General features: G+C 41.1%; 1 long non-coding RNA gene across 1 annotated transcript in view; it reads left to right on the top strand.

The window, feature by feature from the left end:
* Positions 1–7,006: 7,006 nt before the first annotated feature.
* LOC120396857 overlaps positions 7,007–27,297 on the top strand; it is an 81,852-nt gene continuing 61,561 nt past the window's right edge. Inside the window, exon 1 of the long non-coding RNA XR_005593462.1 lies at positions 7,007–7,088. This is a non-coding gene — a long non-coding RNA (uncharacterized LOC120396857). The remainder of the gene's footprint in view (positions 7,089–27,297) is intronic.

The following is a 27,297-nucleotide window of genomic DNA, read 5'->3' as shown; positions in this document are numbered from 1 at the left end:
CTGACGCTGTCCATTTTTTTTTTACTGACACTGACTCTTAGGACTCCATAGGGAACAGACACTGACATCTCTCTTGACTTTGAAAAGCATGTAGCGAAAACAAAATAGTTTTGTGCAAAGATTTACATAGTGTATGTAAATACTGAGTGTTTTATCATGTTGAAATAATGATCCCATGCCACAACGTTAAATTTTTAATTAATACAATGTGCTCATCTTTCATCTTTTTACATCTGAGTTTCTGTGATTACAAGGTGGGATGGGCTTGATCCAAAACCCAGAATGCAAACACCTATGAAGTTTGGGGAACTTCAGATTGGGACCCAAAGGCTTGGGTCAGTCTTGGCTCTGTTCCTGTCAGGAGCTCTGTGCAAATGGACCCTTGCACCCACGTGGGTAACCTCATGAGCTTATTGCAGGAGCAGGCACTCTGCTAGTAGATTCCCCATCACCTACTGAGCTGACTTCAACTAGAACAGCAGTAGCTATAGAAACTCAGAAATAGCAGCTCTCTATCTTAGTTTCTTGTTCAGCTTTTGTCTCTTGAATCTTCACCTTCACCCAATTGTTCTCTGACATTTCAGTCCTATATAAACATATTGGTTTCTGTTTCAGTTTTTAAACCTGGCCACCAAGCTGTGCTCTGTGTGATTCACTTAATTTTTTTCCTTTTGCCACTCACATTCCCTCTCTGTTGTTGACGGTGACTGGAAAATAGGCGTACAAAGCATTTTGCATTCTCTGAATGCACCACACAGTAATTCTGCTGTCTGAAAACTCTGTAATGTCAATAATTGATGCACTTGAGAAGTGGTAATTAAATTAGTTAATTATGCTGGTAAAATTACATGCAATTATGTGACTGCAGGGTATGTTTAGTAAATTAGGCTTTCCCATACTCACTACATATTGTGGTGCCAATTTTGTTCCTTGATGATTAGGTAGCTTTTGATACTACTTAATTGATTTAATACCTGGATCTTCATTAGCCCTCGATTGCTATGCAATGTATGTCTGACATTTTTCTCTCTGGTATTTTACAGAGTATCGTTCATCCAAAAAAAATCGATCTATGTACACACACATTCCTTTCAGATGCTAAAGCATCAAGACTTCAAGGAAAATATTGTGTTCTACAAGTATGTTGTGGTGACTCACACACTGGTGTGCGATGCCAATCAAGTAATTGTCCCTGGACACCCTCTAAACCAGAATGACTGATTTCATTTGTTTTTCTCTTGAAAGATCAAAATAAATAGATGTGTGAAGAGAAACTGGTCTTGTGACAGCTGGTTTAATGAAACCCGTTATCTTTTGGGAGGTGCAGTGAAAGGTTATTAAAAGGTGACAGTAATTCAGATAAAAATTTCTAGGGGGTCAGACTTGATTGGGTTCAGCCCACAGATGGAACCTTTTCAAACCAAAGGTGTATGGAGTTCTTCGGTCACACTGGCTGAATATTTTGCTTGTCTGAATTACCTCTCAACAGATGGTTACCTTCATCTTGGCTATGATAACTCCCAGAAACCTTTCCCAGCTACATGCACCTGTACACATGCTCTCTGAACTTATACTTCAGGGAATGATTTTAAGGCCTGGTCCCTTCCTTGAACATTAGGTGAAATAAAATCCCAGAATCTGAGGTCATAGCTGGTTCTTTATTTATTTACTCTTCTTAGAACAGAATCTCCATGGGGGGAAAAACAACTGCTCGTTTTGGCCTTGTTGGGTTAAAAAACACGCGGCATTGTCTGGCTCTACCTGTGCCCAGCTTAGTTGTGCCCCAATATCAGAACAGGCAGATAAGAGAGTGAGGTGAACACAGCCTTCAGTACAGCCTCCATGACCTCGTGGCAACAACTTAACCTCCGGAGGGTATAATCTCCCTCAAGTGATTTTCAAGCATTAAAAAATGATGACGACTCACTGTTTAGTACTGAGGTAAAGCTTCTGGGAACTCCATAAACATACAGAAATAAAGGAGATTCAGCTTGCATAGCTCAGTTGCTGTGAGGGTCTCACACTGTTCCCTTTTCTGTACCTTCCCAGTGTTATTCACCGGAGTGCCAGGGAATGCAAAGACATTACACTCATGCCAATACACAAAAGGTGGCCCATGCTAATGATGTACTAATCAGTGAACAGAACATGCACTGTGAGAAAAAAACAGTCAAAGAGGCTCTGAATCAGGTTGATAGCATTGTTACAGTCTTTTACTCTTGAAAGGAGAATATGTATTTTTGTTCTTCTGTCTGCCTTTGCTATCCAGGCTCTGGTTTATGATGGACATAATGTTAACCTACTGGGTTGATAATCTATACTACTTCCATTTAGAAACTAAATTTTGTTTACACCATTTGATTTCTTTTCCATGTTCCAACCTTGTCTCGGTGACGTTTCTTGTGAAACGTCATTTTTCTGTGAAATGTAGTTTTGGCCAATTGCCCAGTTTACAGGACAAATGCACAACTTGCGTTTCAACTCTACCACCTGGACTTCTTTGAATGGGTTCACCCTCTGATTTTAGTGTTTTCACAGTGCTTAATGTCACATGGAGCAATGGATAGGATGGATTTGTTCCTAACATATGTTTTGACACCCTGTGCAGGGTTATTAATGGAATATAATGAGCTGAAAATATAATGCATAAGCATGGAAAAATCCATAAATTCTGAAAATGTAGGGTCTTCCTGAGGATTTCCGGAGAATTATCCAGAATTAGTTTACAGGAAGAAAAAAAATCTTGCCCTTTTGGATACAAAAATACCAAAATTTCATAAGATAATAATGGAATTTGCTACTTGGGGGTAAAATTGGGTTTTATATTTATAGTGCTGTCCATGTGCACTGCTTCTACACTGAGATTTGTAGAAACATGATAGGAACTGCAGGATTTTGATGGACTGTATGTGCTTATTCCGATACCAGCAAATGCTGTTCAATTTAATAAGCTAATAAATATATTTTGAAAAATCTCAGTTGTGTCTTATGATAAGAGCTGCTATTAAAATGTTAAGGAGTGAAGCCAAGCAGAAGAAGAAACTTAGAAAAATCTTTTGCAAAAATTGTGCAGATTTGGAGGGAACCCCCCCCTCAAAGATTTCTTTGGGTCATGGAACCTCTGTGGACTTTTAATGGCCCTAGCTGTGTGTCTGCTACAATACCACCTGCCTTGTTTGGCAACCTTGAATACTCATAAACATTGTGTTCAGTTTTCATGGTTTGGGTGTGTGTGTTAGAATACAGATGCCAAATAGGAGAGATCACATGTAAAATATTTCTAGTAGAGAGGGGCTGAGGAGATGGGTAGGAACTTTCTTCATAAGAAACTTGACTTGCAGCATTATGAAGTCAGTACATCTAAAACACTCCATCTTTATTTGGCACATTTGTGTTAGCAAAGCTGGCATGCTACCTTGTCAGCTGGCGTAATGCCATCCCAACAGATGGGCAGGACTAGAGGCAGCCAAGAGACCATGTATGAGTATCAAATATGTGTGTTGAGGGCAGGATCCCTAGGCAAGAGTGTTGAAACGTCTGTCTGTCCTGTGCTTATGTGCCTGTAGTTAAGGTGATGTGCCATAACTATTCCCGCTCTGAACTGGTTTAACTGCAGAGGGATAAGACTCACCTTCTTCATCCAATGCAAGATGAGCTTTTGGGTCTGTTGACTCATGATAAGTATTCTGCAGGGTGTTGGGAGAACACTGGGGAATCCAAAGGTGTACTTATGCATCTGTTACCTATTGAGATATTTTTAACTAGTAGCTTTAAATATACTTAGCCAAATTCAGAGGCACTATGTAAGTTAGACTCCCTTAGGTGTACTTACACACACACACACACTAGACTGAGTGAGTGTAAAGAGTTCCAGCTGGTGTAATACTGAGTAGCTGAAAAAAGCTGTAAGAGTGTGTAACCTAAAACCAAGGAGATCTCCTGTAACTTACATACTTTTAAAAACCCTAGTAGTTGCAAACTCCTATTTATTTGTCTGCCAGTCCATGCTAATCGATAGGCATTTATACCACATTCACCACAGTGGCTTCCTGCCAGCTGGCATGTGGCTAACTCAGACTTAGATGCCTTCACACCATTGGGGTATACTTACATTGCAACTAAACATCTGCAGCTGGCTTGTGCCAGCTGACTCAGGCTTGCGCGGCTGTTTAATTGCTGTGCAGATGTTCAGGCTCCCACCTTAGGGTCCTAGAACCTGGGCTCCAGTCTCAGTCCGAACATCTACACCACAGATAAACAGCCCCTTAGCCTGGGACTCGTGGCATGGGTCAGCTGCAGGTGTCTAATTGCAGGGTAGGCTTAGAATCAGCCCAGTTCAGAGGTGGTTGAAAACAGGTTTGTAAATTAAATGATAGTAAGTGGATGTGAGTCTAAGGGCCAGATTTTTAAATGTATTGAGATGCCTGAAGATGCTGATAGGAGCCTCGCAGGACTTGCAAAAATGCCTCATTGGGAGTTAGGTGCCAAGGTGCTTTTGAAAATCCCAATAAGCACCTAGGCACCTAAATATTTTTTATAATCTTATCCTCAGTAAATTAGTCTGTGTGTGTGGAGGGAATATTAGTTGATGTAAGATACTCACTGTGAGGGGCTGTAAGAAAATGTAAGGCCTTGTCTACATAAGAAAATTGCATCAGTTTTTAACTTGAACTGACTTTTAAACTGTATGGAAACTCTTAGTTCAGTTTGACAGACTCACTTTGGTTCACTTTAAACTTATTTCCAGTAGACTTCTTTAGTTAAAATGGGTGCCATTTTCTTGTGTAGACAAGTCTTAAATTACATCAGTTTAGACTCTCTCTAGAATTAGACTAACTGAAACTGGCCTCTCTAGAATTTGGCCTACTGAAACTGGTGAAAACTTATATCTATAGGACAGTATAACAGGACATTTTGATAGGAGGCTATCAAGCAGCCTAATGTAATAAGCCCAATGGAGAGAGTGTTCTGAATCAGAACAATAAGGAGAGGCAAAATTGTGTTTTATCTCAATCAGTTGGTGAAGTAGAACTCAATTCAGTGGGGAATAATCACAAGTAAATCAGTTAGTTGTTTTAGCAGGGACTGCCATTTAGGCTTACACTGTAAATTACTGTAGCTTTACTGTTATCTACTATATATTAGCTACTGTTATATTAATTAAACTCACTTTATAGGTAACTATATTTACATTTATGAAATACAGAATTTTGAATTAGAAAATACAATGCACTAGAACATAACCCCCTCTGCTATACATTCACTTCTCAGTTTCTCACTTTTCAGCCTTTGTAAGCCCAGAGTTTGGAGGAAAAGGTCTTAGGGTGTTTAGTTGTCTCTTAAGGAATCCTCATGTGCAATCTTTGTTTATTGTTCTGAGTTCACGTATTCCTTGATGAGATGTGTTGGCTTCAAGACTGAACAATTATCCTGCCCTGCTCCTTTCTGTTTTACAGTCCCTTTGGTCTCTGACAGTTTCTCTATTCCTGTCACTTCATCTTGTGCATCTTAAGATGCTGTCCGGATGCTTTGTTTTACAGTCCTTGCTATTTTCTTTTTTCTGCTACAGCACTCTTCCTCATTTCTTAAGTCTGCTTCTCTTTTTCTTATTTTCTTCACATTTCTTCTTTACTTGCCACACAATTTTTCTAATAGTTTCTTAGATTACTTGAGACTCTTTAGTTATTTTTCCTCTTGTTTAACTGCACTGTTCTTCCTTTAACTTTCCCTCTTTTCCCCTTATACCACTGTCTTTCCTCTTTCTAGGGACTGTCCCTTTTGTGGCTACCCCTGTTGTTCCTACTATCAGTCTTTGCTCTCTCTCCTGAACTGAACTTTCTTCCTCTCAGCTTTGTTCCTGGTGCCACTCTGGCCATTGCCAGGCAGTGGACAATGTGTGGGAGGGACACGTGAGGTCAGGTGCCCCCCTGATTTCTGCCAGGGTTTATATGCCCTGCCCTGAACCCCGCTGCATACAACCAAAATCTTTAAATTGTGTCTACACCCCACTATCAGCAGTTATGTGTTGTCTCTGCTACCAGGGCCCCCATCCACTGGCTCCCCACTTACTGCATCCTTTTTTTCTGCTGTCAGTTGTTGCCGTGCTTGCTACTGGCTTATCTCTCTCTCCCCCAATCCTGAGCAGCCCCCCTCCAGACTCCACTAGCCATTTCCACTGCTGCCTGTTTGGCCTGCTCACACCAGCACTCTGAGGGGGAAGCTGCTACCTGCTTTACCCCATAGCTTTTTTTCTTTTCCCCCCTCCAAAAAAAATATCCCAGGTTCCAGCTCACCCTGCTTCAACTGCCCCAGAATCCTTGGAATTCTCAAGACTCTGCCCAGAGCAGCTGTTTCGGATACCTTTAAAAAAAAAAATTCTAAACACTATGAGGCTGCTTTTGAGCAGCCAACTTGTGCTGCTCCCGTTGCTCTTTTAAACCCCATGCAGGTGGGGCAATACACTAACAAGGGTTTGGGACTTGCAATTCAAAGAAGCACCCAAAGTTGTGAGTAGCAGCAGAGATACTTATACATTAACGAAGCCAGCACTTTATCAGTTCACATGTGGAAAGTTCTCTTTCCAGCCAGGGTGTTTGGGGGTATGTGTCTTTTTTCAATAAAAGATGAAATTCTGCAGAAGTTGAAGTCTATCACCTGGAAAAGCGTCCTACTTGCCATAGGTGAGTGGATCAGTGAATTTGTCAAGCTCTGGTGGGATTAATCTAATCAGTTTTATTTACTCATTGCTAGTATCTTATCACCTTCTCTTGCCAATGGATATCTTGAATAACTTGACATGAATAGCACTATATGAAACCATATATCATTCTGTTAATTTTAGTTAATAGTACTACAGCTAAATTGATTATATTTATTCAGGTAGCTGCACAACTAACTTATCCAGTCCCTGTAAACATACATCATATTGTTGCCTGTGTTAAATAGCTCTTGTTGGTCTGGATGGCTCATGAGACTGATAATAGGTTTAGTATCCTTTCTTCTCTAGGTCATTGAGTCTTGCCTGCAGACATCAGATGGCTGTTTATTGGCTCATGCAAATCAGTTGGTGTCTATCCAGTTCCTAACAGGTAGGTGTCTAGATATATACAAAAATAACCACCATCATCATCACCACCCTTACTAGCACTCCTGGAAGAAAGGCTCCAGACTGTAGAGACATGAAAGTTGCTGTTATTGAAAGATGAAATCACATCAAATACCAGAAGTGGCCTTTTTGCTGCAGGGAATTTTAAATGGGAAGTTAGTCTTCATGAGTCTTGTATTTATCTACAGAACATCATGAGCTGCCTCAGGACAGGCTTCCACATGTACCCCATCAACATACCTCCTCTCTATCCTGGAGGAAGTGCCCCACAGCTAGAGGAAGGGGAGAGTAGTTGAAAAATATCCACACCCATGCAGTCCTTAGCTTTGACTGTAAGCTCTAGAGCTGTTAGTTAGTGATTTTTGTAATGTGGATACCAGTGTGACTATTCAGGGGTGAACCGCATCTGTGATTTCTTTCCTCAGTCTCTCCTTTGGACACATTTTCCAAGTGACACTCTGCCTATGCTTTTCCCAGAGTGGTTCACCTCTCATTAGACTGGGTCATCAGGAGACAACACTTTCTAGTCTCTCTGTACTGTCACAGTTACAAGGCGAACAGGGCCTTATATCCTCTTAGAGTCCCTTAGAAGTGCACCTTTCAGGTTTCGGTACTCTCAGCTTTCTCCAGGTGGAACACTTGTGGTTCTACCACTCTTAGACTGGGTCCTAGGGTGGCAGCCCACCATCTCCAATCATGTTAACAGGACAGACCCAGCTGTATTTGGTACCTGCAGGAAACTTTCCTCCAGGAGCTTGTAACCAGTAGCTGACTAAAGTAAAGTAAAGTGACTAAAGATCCTTCCAAACAGACACCTTGTCTATTTACCCACGAGTACATAGCAAGCAGAGAAAAGGGTTAAAACAAAGTGTGCTACTAAACAGAACTAGTAAAAGTCTGCATACCTTAGTCTTGCCTCAGACACATCCCACAGGGTGTGTACCAAACTGCCCTCTTGCCTTTTCTGCCCTTCTGTCTCTCTTTGTCAGCATCTCATTTCAGGCAGCTGCTTGCAACTCCATCCTCTTCCCCCTTTCCTTTTTCTGAGGGGTGCTTTTAAGTGTTTATGGTCCTTTAGATCTCTAGTCTCTGGCCTTGGCAAAACAGCCTCAAAACCTTTGGCAGGTGCCTAGAAAGAGAGCACCTTCCCAATTAATGGCCTAGCCTTTGTTCCCTTAGCTCCCTTGAAGTTTTTTACCCAGAACTATCTTATCTCTGATTATTGTTTTATTTCCTGCTTGCTCTTCCTAACAGCCCTTTTTGATTCAGCTCCATGTAGTCAGACGGAATAATCTCAAACAGGTAAACTGAGGTACAGATGTTATCTTCCTTATTCTCTACAACCTGTCCAGAAGAAACTGAACCAATTTATTCCATACAGGCCACAGAACAGCAATCAGATGGCAAAGAAAGTTTGGTCACTACTAATCAAGGGTGGATTTAATCAGGTCAGCAGGAGCAGAAAGATTCATAATCCCGAATGATTCACTTTCCTTCCTCCACTCATTCTATTTAAAAAAACAAAACAAAAATAAAACTGAGACGTCCTGGCTTGGTAGGATTTTAGTTTAGCATCAGAGTTTACGAGGAAGGAATGTTTCATTGAATACACTACATCATTTACAATTATCTACACTGAGAACACAGTCAGTTACACATCCCTTAAACCTAAATGAAAAATAGTTTAATTATCTGTAATCCTCTGTACAGACTTCTGAGGCATCATTTTTGATTTCACAACATCACAACAATCCACCTAGATTCCTAAAGCTCCACATATAGTACCACCAAACCAAAACTGTCTTAACAACAAGCTTTCTACCAATACATCCTTGTCACTTACATTTCAAATTCTAATTAGTGCCAACAGCTGCAGACAATGTTCCCTTTGAAGCAAAAATGTAGCTGCTGGATGCCTAGCAAGGAAAAATGAATGTGAACACCAGGATACCACATAGAGTAGGTACAATACAATTGTATGTTTGTTTATGTATGCCACTCCTGATCCATCACAACTTGTCTATTATTTGAACTGAGTTCAAAGATGGTTCCATTAGGTTGAGTACAAGTCCTCAGCACAAACTAAAGATGCCTATTTTCTGTTATAGCTCCTCTTTCATCTAAGTTTCTTAATGGTTCTTGGCTGTCATCTCTCTACTTCCCTCACTTCCTTTCTTCGTGCTAATGCAGTTGATCATGAATGCTGAAAAGACAAATATAGTCCTTATTTTATCCCCAATCATTTTCAGGTGGCAAATTGGGTTTATCAAATGATGAATCTGCATTGGTTCTGAGATCAAGATAATTAGCTGCTTGATTACTTGTGGGTACATTTGTGGTACATGTGCATACCTAGACTGGTTAAGTATTTCATCATCCAAATAACCTAGACCCTGTTGGTTAGTGCTCTAGTCCTGGTATTACCTGATCATATATTGGAAACCTCAAAATATACTTGATCCTCTTTTACATGGGTGGTCCCAGCAAATAGTTTTGGGGAGTTGCTCTTCTGCCCCACGGGGATCTCTTCTGCACGGTGCCTCAGGAATCCATCTTGTCATCTATCCTGTTGATTGATGCTGGGAGACTTGGGAAGGAGGCATGGCCTGCAGTGTCTCAAATATGCTCTATGTATCCATTATATCCAATCCTGCCACTGCTGTGGAACAAATGACCCGGTGTCTGTGTGAGAATTACGCTTGGGTGAGAGCTAGCGGTTTGAGATTAAACTGGATCTATGCCAAAGGCTCAGCAAACTGGAATTTGTGGGCTGCTGTTATGCTAAGGTCAGTACACTGTTACCAGTGTAAATTGTTGGTGTCCAAATTTACAAGGTGCTGAGCACCCCAGCTGCTGTTAGCTTCAAAGGGAAGAGAGTGTGCTCAGCACCAACACAAGATCTGATCCTTGGGTAATACCATTGTGTTGCTATTGCATCCTCTTTTGGTACAGGTCTCAGTACTGCCAACCCTACACATTAAGAAATCATGAGTTAGGCTCCTAAGAAGCACGAGATTGGCTTAAAAATCAAGAGACTTTAAAAATAGTAAATTTGTGGTTCTTTTTCTTTCCTTTCTGGTTTTTGAAACTTTCAGGGGGCACATGGGTCACATTTTCCAGATTTTCTTTGCAACTATTGCTGTTAAATGAAAGCTGTGATTCTTGTGTAATCACTAGTTTTCAGGAGCTCAGACTTTAAGTAAAACATCATATATAATACAATTGTGAACATTGGCACAAGGGTTCTGCTTCTCTCTGGTTGTGTTCTGTCAGTTTCTCTCCAGGTCTGAAAGACATAGATGCCAACTCCATGGGTGCTCCAGGGCTGGAGCATCCATGGAAAAAAAATAGTGCGTGCTCAGCACCCATTGGCATTCCTGCGGTTCAGCTCCCCCCAGCCTTCCTGCTCACCAGCAGGCCCTGCCAATCAGTTCCTCCCTTTCCTAGTACCTCTCATCTGCCACAATCAGCTGTTCAGCAGCATGCAGGAAGTGCTTGGGGGGGGGGAGGAGCTGGGGCAGGAAGGGGCGGGGGTGGGAAGAGGCAGGGTGGGGGTGGGAAGAGGCAGAGCAGGGATGGAGCACCCCCCACCCCCAGGAACTGGGGAAGTTGGCACCTCTGCTTAAAGATAGCCATCGGTATTAAACTGATTCATTTTAAAAAGCTACATAAAATAAAACAAGGTGAGATATACTTACAGTAAGCTACAAGCTACTTGAGAACTTACTTATCAGTCAGACATGCTTAGCCAAGATGTTGATCCCAAACTAAAATGTGTTACATATCTTAATCTGTTTGTACTTGTAAAGAGAGTTTATGTATACAGATCACTGCACTGTGCGCCTTTCTCTTTGTGTGTATTGAAAGAGGAAAGATTTTTGTTTCTTTGCGTAAGGAATACTTTAATTTTGCAGTGAATCAAAAGTAACCCTAACTAAGCCATATAAAGGCATATCACATCTTTAGACTTTGTGACTCACTTATTTCTTGATTATATGCCAAACACAAATTCCAGTTCTTTGTGTTTTACTTACAATAACATTAGTACTTAATTCTACAGATTCAATCAAAGCTACACTTAATATAAGGAAAACAAATTCTTTATTTTATAGCCACACTAAATACTTTTCCTTAAAATGCTTTTGGGGAAGTTTTTTTTTTATTTATGGATATCACAATGTGAGAGACTTTGTTTTGGTTTTAGTGCTTGGTATTTATAGTCATGGAACGATCATTTTCTGGTTGATTTCACATTGAGCTCTCTCAAAACTAGTTGTAATAGTTCCATGCTCTTTAAATCTTTTCCTTTCTATCATTGCTGTTGCAATATATTATTCTTTATATTCTTAAGCTATTAACTCTGCACTCAGTTAATGATTTGTCGTTGATTTTTTTATGTAGAGCATCTAAAAGCATACAACTGGCTTGTTTGTTTACAATTACAAAGTATATAAACCTAACAATGAAGAAAGTAGCAAGAGGTTGTTCCAATAAGACTGCTGGAGACAGGCCAGCAAACAATGTAGCATTTTTATTTTAATTTTTTTAAGTACCTTTTTTTTTTTTTTGCCAAAGGATTAATTTTGATGACTGTTGGCTGTTTATCTTTTTTCTTTGGAAGAGGGAAAGGAATAAATGCTGCTTATTTTACATATTCTCTCAGTGTTTAGAGGACTTTGCTGATTACTTACAGGCTGTTTTCTTTGACCTTTGTTCAGTTTAGAGATGCACAGATGCAGAGCTTTTGCATTCCCTGAGGCTGTTCAAATTCACACTGTTGCAGAAAGGCAGTGAAATAACTGTGCTCCACTTTCACCACAGGAATGCACAGCCACCTTCCCCCCAGCACCCCCTATAGAAGGAAGTGCTCTTGCCTGTATAGGCAGGAAAAATGAGATGAGGGAGAGAATGCAGGCACCAGACATCCTATTCCTTGGGTAGCAAGGATCCTTGATCAGAAAAGTCACACCAAGCACTGACCCGGAAAAAGAGGAACTGCACAAAAGCTTTCTGTGTTCCAATAGCCCCTGTTGGAGCATGGGCACCATCGCAGTAGATAACCAATCCATTCTGTCTGTGGGGTGGCCACACCGCAATCCCCATTGCAGGCAGATGTTAGGGAGCTAAATACATAGAGGGTAATGCCTGGCAGCTCCCACTTTGTGCTTGGTTCTACATATCTGTTAGCTGCTCCTAAATTCCCCGAGCCATATGGGAACATTGTACCTGAAAACACCAGACATGGGTACCTGGCAAATTGTTACCTTGTCCACACTTACAGGCACTGATTTAAGGATAGCATCTCTATTCAGGACAGCACCTAATCACAGGCTTAAGTCCAAGTAGAGTCTATTCTTATGTGCTGCCCTGAACAGGGAGGGACTTAAGCATGTTGTTAAGTGCTTTCTTGAAGTGCCCTCTGTGTCGAGGCACCATTCGTTACTGTATGTGCAACAGATGTTTTTCCAATTCTCACTTAGCTCTCTTTACCCCATTGGTGTCTGTTACATCTCCTGTGCTTTGCACAGGGCAAACTGCCATCTGTACCTTCTTGCTATGGATTGGCCTCTTCTTTATCACATGTAATAAGAGTTGGCCACTCCCTCCAACAGGAGGACTTGCTCCTGACAGTCCAGATCTAGTAGGAGTTAGTCCAGCTCCGTGACATAGTAGGAGCACTGAGAAGAGCACTTATGTATAGCTTTCTGAAGATGAACTGAACACAGCCTCTTGTTACTTCTTTGTGATTAACAGCTACGTATCAAGTTTGTAATTTTTGATGTTTAAGAAGTTACTAACTTTAATATTTAATATCCTTAAGAGTAGAGATGGGCCTGAACCGTGAAGTTTTGATCCACATAGGAATTTAATCGAAGTGCAGGGTGTTAAGATCCGGGCTCTTGGTTCAGACTCACCTCTGCTTAAGAAGTTCTGAAAACTAAACAGTAATGGAGACATCCCCCTAGTCATGGCAGGGAAATGGAAGGCTCCCAAACTGGCAAGTTTCTGCAGTGCAGGGGCAGAGGAACAAGGCCACAGAGAGGTGAGGGTGGGGTGAGGAAGGGATGGGTTGGGAAAAGATTAAGAGTTTGGCCAGCAGCTTTGTACTTATTCAGATAAACTGGGGAAAACCCCCTGATGTAGGGGGAGCAAAGGGGTGGCGCACACTACAGCCCATACATTGTGTCCATCCCCTTTGTGGTGCTAGTGTGTGTCCTGCTCCCAACCACATGTAGGTTCTCTGCAAAATGTCCCTGGGAATTAGTCCTACAAAATAGAGGCTAATACTCTCCCTCTTCTTCCGGAAGATTCTAGAGCCAACTGTGGCTTTCAAGAGGAGAGACTTTGACACTTTTTTGGCCCTCTATATGTATAATGGCTGGATATGATGGCGATGGGAGAGGCAGAGATTTTGAAATGGCACCATGTGAGCTCTATAATAGTGTGGCCTAAGGACTGATTTATTTTGATTCCAGTTGTTGATTGAATATAGTTACACTTAGAAGAGATTCATGCATATGAGGAAATGAGAACAAAAGTACAAGCATCTATACTACAATGTCCATCATCTGTTTAGTGAGGGGAGTGGTAAATTGGGGTCTCTAAAAATGAGTATTTGAAATAACCACAAGGCCGGTAAAACTCAGGATCACTAACTGCAATAATGAATACTAAACAACCAGTATTCACAAAAGCACATGATGTAATTATGTGGTCAGTGTATGCAGTGTGACTATAAATATCTTCATACAACAGCTGTACAGCAGGCTTTTTGCACAGGGCACAGAGATACCATTTTTTTCTAACATACTCTCTCAGTTGAGAAATGTGTAACTTAGAGGTGAAAACAAATTGAACAGAAAACATCAGACACCTGAGACTGGCCACCAAACACATTTATACTAGTGCAGGAAGAATGTCTTGAAGAAGAAGAAAACAGGATACAAACCTTCAAATTAAAATCCTCAATAACAAATTATTAAAAATAATCCTAAACCGTCCACTCAGGACTCAGAAGTTGGTTTATCAATCTGTTTTGGGGCAGCCTTCTCCTCCTAGAAAGTGAATCTCCTTTAGAGCCATAGTCAGAATGGTAACTATATAAAAATTGCACCTTCTTGCTCATCCAATTGGTCTGTGTATCATATCTGTTCGCTTTATTGGAAAAAATAAGCTATTTTATTTTTGTGAGTAGTTCAGAGTCAATTGGGGGAGAATGAGGTGGATTTTAATTTGGCTCATGCATCATCTATGGAATTGTTAAATTAAGATGTAAACTGATCAAATTTATTGCAGAAGTCAGTGAAAGACCATAAACATTGAATTCCACAATATCATCGTAACAAAATCACTTTGGTATAATTATACCGTAAACATTTATTATCAGTTTTGCTGAATACAGGATAACAGCCTCAATATCCCTTTTCACGAAAGCTTTTTAAACTAGTGTAAGGTCTTACATCATGCTCTGGGTTGCCAGTTTTAAACCTGGAAGTAATAGAACCTATTTGCTTTTATATTGGGCCTTTTGTTGTCTGGTGACTCTCCAATATCTTAGCCCTCTTCTAGCCACTAGTTGGCTGCCAATGTAACATTTGTGCAGAAGAAATGAGTCTTTTGCTGGCTAGTTCAGATATTGGTTTACTAACAAACCCTACAGATTCCATGCTCTCTGCACCACCTACAATCCTCAACAATCAACAATTTTTGGGGCCTCGATCTGCACTAGTTTCCACCGGTGTAGGGGTTTGAGATATCCAGCACACAATTTTAAACTTACTAGAGTTTTTAAACTTTCTAAATTTTAAACTTGCTAGAGCATTTTTCCAGTGCTTCATTAAACTATTAAACAAAGCAGTGTTCAGGTGGGAGTTTAAAGTCCAGTATTTTTAACAAAGTAAAGCTGCCAACCTTTTACTTTCCCATACTGCAAGTTTGTGTCTGATGACGTTTTGTCAATGGAAGAAGATATTACAATAGCATTTTCTGGAAGCGTTAAAATGTTCTGTTTTATAGCTGTTTTTTCCTTCTTGGTGCTCTCTATTCTTACTATTGTGTCTTTTTGCTAACAAATAGATAATAGAACTTTTAAAATAGCTTCCTTCATACAAAGTGTCCCAAAATGCTTTCCAGAGTTGAACAATAGTGTCACAAAAGACAAATAATAAACACTAGTAGAGGGGGAGAAAAATTAAGAGGTGCAAGCACTAGGGAGAAAAGAGATATTTTCTGATAAGTTACGTGCACACAGGGAAAGATGGAGCGCAGATGAGGCAGAGAGATTCAGGAAAGTGAGGAGAAGAAAACTTTTGCACTAACAGAGCTAGGAATGTGTGAAGGGACGGAAAGGAAGCAAGTGCTAGCTGAGCAAGGAGGGACAGAGTTTGTCATGTGGGTGGGAGCAAGTCCAGGGAGAATTTTTAAAATAAGGAAGTCAGTTTTGAACTGGATCCTGTCTGAACAAGAGCCCCCCCATTAATTGGTTTAAAAATCACGAGATTTTCAAAAATAAACATTAGATTCTTTTTATTTGCCTTCTGATTTTTGAGTCTTTAAGGTTCGTGGTTTTTAAGTTTTTCTCTGCAACCATGAAGACTAGAAAGGTTTTTTAAATAAAAGCTGAGAATTCTGCATAATAACCCCACTCTAGAAGCTAGGGCTTTAAGAAAAAAATCAAATAACATGAGACTGGTGAAAAAATGGCAAGAGTTGGCCACGCTGGAGAATGAGAGTAATGTGGGTGCATTTCTTTGAACAGGCAAGAAGGCTAGTGGTGGCACGATGCATATCCCAAAGTCCGGGGAGATGGGAGTCAGATCCATAGATATTCAAATAGAAGTGGGGAAGTTTGAGGAGCTCCGAGAAAGTAACATAAACATTGAAAGGGTCCATCTCCTGGAAAATGTTGACATGCCAGGTGCAATTTTCCAGTTTTTAAGAAGGTTTGGATTATTATTTATTATGTATCAACTTTATTGATAGGTTTTTCTCATGTTTGCATTATGGCAGTGTCTGGACACCTCACAAATATTAATGAATTTATCCTCGCAACTTTCTTGGGAGGTGAGGAAGTATTATTCCTATTTTAGAGTTTAGGAAATTGAGGCCCAAAGTCACACAAGAAATCTGTGGCAGAGGTAGGAACTGATACCACATCTACTAATTCCCAGTCTGATGTTTTAACCACAAGACCAATCTTCCTCTCTCTAAGGCACTATAAAATGTTATATATAACAATATAAGCCTGCCATCATAATTACAGGGGTTAGCTGCAACTCTGTCCCCCTCTGGTCTCTCTGAGTGTACTGCCTCAGGTGTCAGGCCTTGTGTCTTCAGCTCTCTGGGGTGGAATTCTGCCATTCTCCCACATTTAGAGTGTGCCCTGGGCTGCAGTACCCTGTGTATCAACCATGCTTACCTAGGAGGTCCAGCTGGGTTTGGCACCTGTTTCTTCCCTTCAGGAGTCCATGACCAGTGGTGAATAGACAGCCTTCTTCAAAACCAAGTGCTTATTTTAACAGTAGAAACAACACATAGGATAAAACATTATTTTAAAACGATCTCCACATGCCTATCTTACTTAAAACCCAACTGTCGCCATGGTAACCTAGGTAGGCCTAGCTTCTTCTGCCACACCGGTGAGTACCTATCTCAGTCTATACTCCCTGAACAACCTCCTGACCAACTCCCTGGTCTCTTGAGCAGGAGTCCTGATTCAGAGTGATTTTTTTTTTAATTCCAAAGTTTTTGCACTGCTCTACTTACAACACTGCTGTTTAGCCTGAATGATAAAACCATTGTCTAACTTATTGTTTTCTTCTGATTATATAGAGATATGATGTTAATTCTTCTTGACTCTTTCTCCATGTTTTATTTATACTGTTTCTCCCACTTCTTCTTTTTTTTTTTACTAATTCTGTGCTGTTCCAACTTTCTCTGAGATCTTATCAAGAGCCCAGATCAGCAAAAATACACATGCACACTTAAATGACAGTGTCTTATCTTCAGTTTTGCAAACTCAGCTCAGATATCAGTATAATAAATTTCTAAATCTCTGCCATGTCTGGAATTATTTTCCCAAAATATCACTTCCATTACTCTCTTCAATTTACACAAAAACATCCCCAGAAAGATTAGGATGTAGTTTATTTTATTAAAGGTAAAAAGAATCATTGGCAGCACAAATTATGCCATGGTCTATTTTTAAGTCTATTTTCAAGTCAAGTCAACCTCTGCTGTTCAAAACAAGCTCAGGGATATGTGTGGAGGCCTTGCAGTTCCTGAGCTATCATCAGTAATATTGATCTATGGTTGGGCTATTTTTTTTTATATATAATGTTGGTGCAGGCGGCATGCTGATGGGAGTTAAACTCCTTCTCAAGCTGTCCAGGTTTCAAATCTTCTTTTTATAAATGAGACTTGTTTATAGTTGGGGAGAATTGGTAGAGGCAGCGCAAAACAATCCTGTCTCCTTTATAAAAGGAGTTTTCTGAAGAGAGTGGATAATGTTTGCAGAGGATGTTTCTATGCAGACAGCCCATCAGAGTCTCTGCAGCAAGCTTTAAACTAACACATCTAAGTGAATTCACTGCTTTTAACAGTCTCTGGGACACGGGTGATTACAAACCTGCAATAAGATAAATGTTTTTCATATGGGTTATGTTTCATCACATCTCCTGTGTAAAGCTTTACATTTTGAGCCAAATATTGAAACAAGCGTGGTCCAAAACCTATGTGCACAAATGCTAGTGCAACTGTGTTTCTTATGTAGGTTGTGCATTTTACTGATTTGCATGCACAGTTCTTGCATCTGTGTATATAATGGGTCTTTGGATTGTGTGTGCAACTGTAAGCTCTATTTCAGTAAATGAGCATGTTAATTTAAAAGCACAGTTGTGTGTACACTTTTTTTATTACCAGTGTACCTCCACCCACTGAAACCTTTGCCCTTTAAATCTATGTGGTGATAATTATAGTGATACTATATCCTATCACCACTCTTCTTTTGACTTGTTAATGCTATCTTCAAATACTTCTCTTTCCAGCTGAAATTTTATATATTTAATCTCAGGGCTTGTCTATGCTGCCTGGGGCCATGGACTGCGACTGCTCTGGCTGGCTGGGGGCTGCTGCCCGGGGACGGGGACGGGGACCACAGCTGCTATGGCCAGCCACCCGGACACTGCTGCTGGGGCCACTGGAGCAGCAGCTACTGTGGCTATCCTGCGGGCCAGCTGCTTGGGCGGCCCTGGGGTCAGCCACACTGGCCCCTGCAGAAGCCACGGAATCCGTGACTTCTGCAACCTCTGTGACACACACGGAGCCCTATTCATGAACAGCTCCTCATGACAAAAGGCCTTACCTTGGAGAAAACCATAGAAACTGCCCCACAAGTGAAAAGCACACTCCACTGTGCTAAGTCACTTTCCATGACACCAGATGTCTTCCAGACTACAGAGATTAATGCAATCAGATACAAGATTGCAACCCAGAAAGCTCCTAAGTCTACATCCACAGTACCTTTACTCTCCCACACACCACATTGCTACCAGTGCTACCAATGTAATAACCCTGTTCACGAGGCAGGTTTTCAAGGGCGTACTGCTAAGAAATTGGTATGCAGGAAAGTGCAACAAAAAAGGGCATTTTGCTAAAGTCTATAAGTCTGTCATCAATGTTGTATTCGAAATTCTAAAACATAACGATGATGGCAAAGTGAATCCTGACGGTGTTGTGAATGTGACAGGAGATCACCAGACCACTCCACACTGCCAAGTGTGAGTCTATACCCATGAGATGAGGATATTAGCAGATTTTGGTTTGCCTTACACTATAATTCCCAACCAACTCTACACTATTCGCCAGCTCCCAACCTGACTTGGATCCTCCAGACATATATGTCAGAGGGTATGGTGGATCTCCCTTCCCCCATCAATGGTTATTCTACAGCTTCCCTTAAGTATGAAGGCTGTAATGCCCAAAGGAAAAAATCTATATAACCCAAAGGTAGTTTCTGTTTTAGGATGGAATCATCAAAGATGATATTAGATGCAAATAGTACAGAACCTACCCTGTAAACTGAGGGTAGACTACAACCAGGAATCGTCTCTGACTTTCCAAAAGTTTTCACCAGTATTACAGATGTTGCAAAAAAAGTTCAAGCACAATATCTAGCTAAAAAACAATGTGGTGCCTGTACAACATAAACTGTGAAATGTACCAATTTCACTGAGACAACTGCTTGAGGAGATTCGGAAACTATTCAGAGCAGATATTATTGAACAGACTGATTACTGATTCCACAGAATGGATTTCTCCTGTTCTCACCAGGAAGCCTAATGTGTGTGAACTTGAGAGATCTAAACTTGAACATTGTTGTGGATTATTATCCTCTACACAACATCAATGAAATACTGCTCACCTTGAAGGAGGCAAGAATATTTATGAACAGTGATTTATCCACAGCTTACCACTAGATGTCCTTAATGAAAGAATCCCAGAAGTACACAGTTTTCATCACTCCAGAAGGTTTGTTGCAATTTAGATGGATGCCATTTGGGATGGCCTCTGCAGCATCTGTATTGTAGAGAATACAAAGATAAAGTACTTCAGGATCTAAAGAATTACATAGCCAACGCATCGCCTTATAAGACAATGATACCAGAACACTTGCAACCACATAGACACATATCACATGAGCTGTCCCTTGTAATGAATAGATTTTTGAGAATTGACTTCATGTTGTACCTACTTTTCTGAGAGTATGATTTGATTCACCTGGCACGTGAAGGACAATTGGGAATGAGTCTGGTTTCCACTTTGGACCAGAGGACACTGATGACACTGATAGTGATGATGGACTATCTATAGTAGTAGGAATTGCTCCTCGGCCTACTCTCGTTCCTGACTCTCCTGGGATTGGTAGAAATATGAGACAAAGGAGACTGCCTAAAAGATTGGAGGATTTTGTTATTGGACTCGAGTGATAGTTAGAAGTGACTGTTTCACCTTTTACAATGATTATTCTGAATGGGAAGTTTGCTATTTTTCTAGCTAGTGCAGATAGCTACCCCCATTTGTGTTTGTAAATGTGTTCCAAGGAGGTTCCTGTAGTTTTGGGTCCAGGACCTATAATTCCCAGAATGTGCTGGACAAGAGAAAGGAGAAAGAAAGACATAATATAAGCTCTGTGAAAGAATGAGAGGAATAAACCTTACCTTTGCTGTTATCAAGCTTCCTGGGTCTTCCTCAAAATGGTTCAGGTACAAAAATGTGATTGAGTAAAGAGCATGTTGCAACAACCTCTGTCTAATTAGTTGGACTGTGATAGTGGATGCTCACTGGCTGTACTTGTTGTTCCAATAACTGGGCATTTTAACAGAAACATGTAAAGGGTAGCCAGAAAAAAAAAATCTTTCATTAGGTTTGCTTCTGTGTGCTGAATTTATGACTCAGCTTTTAAGCATGAAAAATACTCACAGTACCAGGCTTCCATGGCAAAGCCAGATGTATCAACACTCCATTTTGTATCAACTCTCTATTACTGAGAGAAACACTGGAAAATGCACCCCTTTCCCACATTTCAGTGATGTTTCATTGTTCTCTAAGTTGTAGTATTTATTCATCTATGTGGTTAAAACAATGTGAAATGTTGAACTGTTTTTTTTGAAATATGCATGTATTATTGCAGTGTATGCAATAATGGTCAGATGATTGTTCTTATATCTACAGTCTGACAAGGTAACCATAGTGCTCTGAAAACCAGGTAGGTCACAACAATAATTAATACCTAGCTCTTATTTGAACTAGTTCTCAGAGGTCTTTATGAAGAAGGTTGTATCATTATACCCATTTTACAGATTGGGAAACTGACCACACAGAGGTGAAGTGATATGCCCAGGTCACCCAGCCAGTCAGGGGCAGATCCAGGAATAGAAACCATGTGTTGTGAGTCCCAGTCCAGTGCTTTGTCCACTAGGCCACACTGTCTCCCAAATGTGACAGTTACGAATGAGTCCATCCACTACAGATGGACCTTTGAACATTTGAAGGTTCCTAAATGTCTAGCTAACTCCCCCACCCTCTTCACCCCCAATTATTATTATTATTATTTATTATTATTTGCATGTTTCTGCTTGTTTAGTTTCTGGCTGAGGCCAGAAGTAGAAGAGCTGAGGTGCTAGAAAAGTATTTGTTTTTGCAACCTCCGGCAGTTCAGACAGGTAAAATAAACTTCTGACTTTTTAGGAGCTTATTCTAATAGATCCTGAATTCCGAACTTTAGGGCAAATTGTGCCAAAGTAGTGCACAGGAACTTTATGAAAGCAGCATTAGCGGTTGCCCTGTAGTCTGCCTGACCACTACCCATTGACTCACCAGATCCAGTATTAAATAGTATGGATAATTTAAATAGTATGGATTACAGAGACACTGCCAAGACAATGGTAGGCTTATTCTGATTCATATGCCTGTGTATTTCTACTCTCCTTCAGTTAATGTCTGGGCTTTGAAGTTATAAGGTGTTATGTAAATAGTAAGTGGGTGAAACGCTGCAGTCCTCAATCAAAGTTCTGAGTTTAGTGAGAGTTTTGACTATAAAGATTGCAGGATTTGGTCTAGTAGTATCATTTGTACTTCCTTTATGCTTGTGGACAGACAAGGGTATTGTGATATATACACACAAGAGCATAGCAGACAAGCAGAGCAGAGAGATGACTCACTGCAGTTTGCTCTGCTACAGCACAATTGCCAATGTCACGGTCCCTTCTTTGTCTTTTGTCCACTGAGGTCGGTGTTTAGGTGTCCATGACAATCACATAGGTCACTGAAGCTCAAACAAATTCAACTCTCTCTAAAGCAACCAAAATCTTCCTTTTTAGTTCTATTCAGTTGGCTGTCCCTGCACACACCAAGTGCTCTGAGACCTCCGCAGACAAGTTGGGTGTTCTAGCTTCAACAAATGCAGCTATATATTAAAAGAGATCTATAGCACCAGAAGAGACTTGCATGATATTTATTGGCCTAAGCACATTTCCTTCCATAGTGCTACTTCTATGCCACACTTGCTTAGTTATTCCTGTCATCTTGATCCACCCCCAGCACCCACTGCAGTAAAGGGAAATTCATTTGTCCCTCCTGTGATAGAGTGCTGGAGCCTAGAGCTGACACAGCCCTCTGGTCACTAAGGGTATGTCTTCACTACTGGCCAGATCGGTGGGCAGCGATCAATCCAGCAAGGACTGATTTATTGCGTCTAGTCTAGATGCGATAAATCGATCCCCGAGCGCTCTCTTGTTGACTCCTGTACTCCAGCTCGGTGAGAGGCGCAGGCAGAGTTGACAGGGAAGCAGCAGCAGTTGACTCACCACAGTGAAGACACCATGGTAGGTCGATCTAAGTACGTCGACTTCAGCTGCATTATTCACATAGCTGAAGTTGCGTAACTTAGATCGATCTCCCTCCCCTAGTGTAGACCAGGCCTAAGGTACTAGTTATTCTCCCGCTTCCTGGAGTGGACTTAGTTGGGAGATGGATGCTCAATGACTGACTTAGGCAGGGGGCTGATGAGCTAAAGAGAGCAATCAACCCATCAGCTGGGAACAGTTAAAGACAGGATGGAAATGAAGGGGAAGTTTTGCAGGGGCCAAGGAATTAATGCAGGATCTCAGGATGAGGGGATCTTTCTCCCTCCCTCCTGTGAGAGTGGGCTAAGGGAGAAGTTCCTGTCCATTTTTGTCCTGCTGCACAAAGCTGTTCTGATGAACTGGTGGAGGGGACCCTAATGAATAACACAGGGGTGCTTATAAACTTGAAAGCATCCAGCCTGTTTGTGATGGTCTGTGAAAGTAACCCTGTCACACATCCTTTTAAAGTTACAGATATGTTAATCATTCTGTGGCACAAATTCAGTATCCTGGGTGGTTAATTACATTGTGTTGCTCATATAAAGAGGTAGTTGTTTGTCTCGGTAGTAGCCTTCATTCTGGTGGAGCATATGATACTTGCTGTGGATAAAAGGGGAACATTTAAAAATACTTATATGGTATGTTCAGTTATTAATATTAACTACATTACTAGCAATTAATGGCAGTTCTGCTTGCAGAGTGGTTATAGAATCAAAGACTAAATAATAAGCCACTATTAGCTACATTTCTCCTATACAGGGAGTTACTTTCTTCATCACAAATCTTTTGCTGATTTAATTTCACTCCTACAGAATATCAGGGTTGGAAGGGACCTCATGAGGTCATCTAGTCAAACCCCCTGCTCAAAGGGGGACCAATCCCAAGACAGATTTTTGCCCTATATCTCTCTAAATGGTTCCCTCAAAGATTGAACTCACCACTTGGGGTTTAACAGGACAATGCTCAAACCACTGAGCTATCCCTCTCCCATGCCTAGAAGGATTCTGTCTGACACACTTTTCTGGTGAGACGAGGTTGGAGCGGTACTATCTTTTATTGAACCAACTTCTCTTGGTGAGAGAAACAAGCTTTTAAGCTACACAGAGCTATTCTCTGGACTGGGAAAGGTATTTAGTGTCAAAGCTAAATACAAGACCAGACAAATAGTTTAACATAAGTAGTTAGCACATATTCTAAGGCACCAGTCCAGGTAGAGTGGCCCATTAACAGTCCTGTAGTCATAGGACAAAAAGGGGGAGTTAGTGGGTTACAGATTGTTGTAATAGGTCATAAATCCAGTGTTTTTATTAAGACCATAATTTTTAGTGTCTAGCAAAGTGATGAATTTAAGCTCCCAGGTTTATCTTTTCTTATGTTTATATTCTCCTACACACCTGTTTAGTATGATTGTCAGCAGGAATTCTCAAACAGCTTATTCATTAGTGTCCTTCTTCTCTCTTATTAGTGTGCAGCAATCTTTCTCCTCCATATTCAAATATTGTTATATATTGCACGGTGTAAGATGTAACAGTGCCTGTCTCCTATTCTCTTTCAAGTACAGCATAATCACTCTCTCCTTTACATAACAAAAGGTGTGACACAGGAGTGCTCATAAGAGACTGAATTTGATTTGCTGGTCTTAGTCACCTGATATGGGTTAGGGTTATATTGGGCTTGCAAAAGGTTGTTAACTGCGTCACATGATTCAGAATCCAGTGGTCACTGTTACACTTTACAACCATTCATCAGCTTATGTAATAAATACTAAACTTTTCTGCTTGATTGAATACTTAAACAGGTATGTTCTCGGGTAGCTTATTATGCCAGAAGAACCAATTTCAATCAGACTTCCATCCAATAACAAAGTTCAAAGGATAATATGTCATGCTACTCATATAGAACAGTGCAACACCATATATGGTATTTCAAGGAGAATGAACCAACATCAAGTAAAATATTCTTCTGGTACAGTCTATGTACTTTTGAAAATACATGTAACTATATCACCTCTGACCACGTCTTACAAGCTAAGCAGAATCAGGCCTGCTCAGTACCTGGATGGAAGAGCATCAAAGAAAAGACCTGGGAGTCTAAGAGCCAAATTCTGATCTCAGTTTATTTGGTGCAAATCCAAAGAATCTCCATTAACTTTAGTAGAGTTACTGTGGATTTATATTTAGGTAACAGAATAGAATCAAGCATGCCAAGGGGCTAGAAGAGAGGGCTTGTAGCCAGACAAACATCTAACAGGATAAGGTACAACTTAAAATAGCCCCCACACTTCTCTTTAACTTATGCTTTCTTAAATCATCTTCCAGCCCTTGAGCATGTCTAAGTCAATGTATATTAGTCTTGCAGATTTTTACACTCACTAATTTGTTAATTACATCTCCTTATACCTCACTTCGGAGTCATCATTGTCTTCAAGAAATTGATATTTAGGTTATTCAATCATCTAGCTGCTACATCCAGAGAAGTAAGGTCTTACTGCCCATCCTCCAATCTTCTACACATGCACTCCTCCACCACGTTTGACCACCTGTGTCACTGTCTTGCAGTCACACTGGGAAGACTGGACTAAACCAAATTTCTGCATTGTGGCAGCAGTTCTGGCTGTTCCACTCAGCTGTCTGTTACGCCTAGTCCAGGATCTGCCTCCCAGGTTGCAAACTGGTAAATGTAAGTTAGTGCTTCTGAAGTCCCTCAGCATGCCTGTCACTCTGTCATCGGACACTGGCACTGGACTGGCAGCACTAGACGTGAATGCATGAATGGCTGCTGCAAAAGGATGTAGCAGAGTCAGTTGTGGCAAATCAGCAGGAACTGCAGGTGTGGGTCAGTGTTCCCGCTAATTTTTTCCAGTCATCCCATGTGTGGAATGAATTTTGTTATATGCACCAATATGGATGTGATGTGTGACACATCACCTTCATATTGATGCATATAACACAATTCATGTGAGGGTTTTGGAGTGTGGGAGGGGGCTCAGGGATCAGGCAGAGGGTTGGGATGCAGGGGTGTGAGGGCTCCGGCTGGGGGTGCATTCTCTGCGGTGGGGCCATGGATGAGGGTCTCAGGGATGGGGCAGAGGGTTAGGGTGTAGAAGTGTGAGGGCTCTCCCTGGGTCCGGGCCGCGCCTCAGTCTGGGCCACGCCATGCCACCCTAGCCACAGCAGGTCCAGGCCGCAGCAGAGCTGGCACCAGGGGAGGGGCACCTCGACCACGGCAGGTTCGTGGCTGAGCTAGGTGTGGGCCAGGAGAGGGGCACCCCTCCCCCAGCCGGTCCCCGGCCATGGCAGGTCCCTGGGCAGGTTCCCTGAGTGTCTGCATGGCACTAAATAGGCTGCTGCACGGCCACGTAGCTTAAAGGGGACTAAGGTGTAGGTGTTTTCTTCTGGAGGTGGGAAGTGTGCGTTCCTTATTTGCAGCTATTGGAACTGTTGTCAGTCTTGTGTACAGTAGGTTGTTTTAATCTGTCATAGCTCTGCATGCAGTTTTAAGAGTGATGGCATGTCGTGGAAGTTCTGGGGGAGTGATATGAGCCAGCACACATGTTAATATGTGGCTAATGATATGGGTGGCTGTATTCAGATCTGAATCAATGAGATATATGTGCTGATTTCTGCCCCAAATGGCTGAACAATATTCTCAAGTCACAGGACTGAGGTTCATAGAACATTTGCCTCTGCACCTCAGGAGACTAGCTTCTGGATCAAGACAGAGTGGAACGTGATCTATTTATCTGAGTGTTGTAGATGGGACTAGTATGTTAGACTGTGGTCCAGTATGACTCCTAATTAAGTGACAACTGGCTGGAAAGGGAGTGGACAATCCTCAACACAAACTGTAAGGATTGATTGGCCAAGCAGTTGTTCAGATGCAAAGTTGTGGCCACTGTTGCAAAAACTCCTTATGTATTTTCCACATCCATAGCAGAATATTTTGAGTGGCTTGAGGTTATCAGTCCAAGTCAATTTGGAGTTCTGAGACTTTAGAAAGAGTTGGTGTTTTTGTTTGTTTTTGTTTTTACATCTTCTAACTCAAACCCTAGCTAAGTGAAGTCTTTCTAGTGTCTTTATATCTTAGAATGATGATACTCAATTAGATCTACCCGCCAGCCTGTTTGAGAATTTTATGACAAGAAGAGGCTGGCCATTTCCACAAAAGGCTGACAAAATTAAAAAAAACAAAAAAACTTGAGCTGCCAATAAATAAAGACCTTGATTGCAGCATAAGTATTGGTGTTTCTATCTTTTAACAAAATTTATAAATCAACATTATTACCTGTGTTTGTGGCAACTTCTAATGGGAGAAGCGCCATCGTCAGTCTCTGGCAAGCTTTGTGAACAGCGGTTTGTAGGAGGTCAGGACAAGATGCATGCACTGGTGAAGATGCTTCTCTGTCAGGTGATTGTGGTGTTGGTTTTTTGTAATATTCATGGTAGAAAACCCAGATTCTCATCTTTTAACATAATTAAAAGATAGATGGCTAGATTCTGGCTGTTTTGAAACTGGTCAGCATATTAAATCCAGAAATCACAAAGTCCTACTTCTCTGAATTTTGCCTTTAAGACATCTGAGCTCTAGAGCCTTACAATTTGTAATTGAAAGGCACCTTCATCAATTGAATCAAGAACGTTCCTTGCTTCAGTAGGCCAAGGTCCATAAGCAGAGACAAGAAACGGATCACAAACAAAAGCAAACCCTTTGGAATTTTAAAATTCTCAAATAGCATTTTAAAATTTGTGATCAGATTGTTTAGGAATTCTTGCATCGTTTTCATCAAAG

Source organism: Mauremys reevesii, linkage group 2, assembly GCF_016161935.1.
Source record: "Mauremys reevesii isolate NIE-2019 linkage group 2, ASM1616193v1, whole genome shotgun sequence".
Classification (NCBI taxonomy): Eukaryota; Metazoa; Chordata; order Testudines; family Geoemydidae; genus Mauremys; species Mauremys reevesii.
This window is presented reverse-complemented; position numbering and strand designations above follow the sequence as displayed.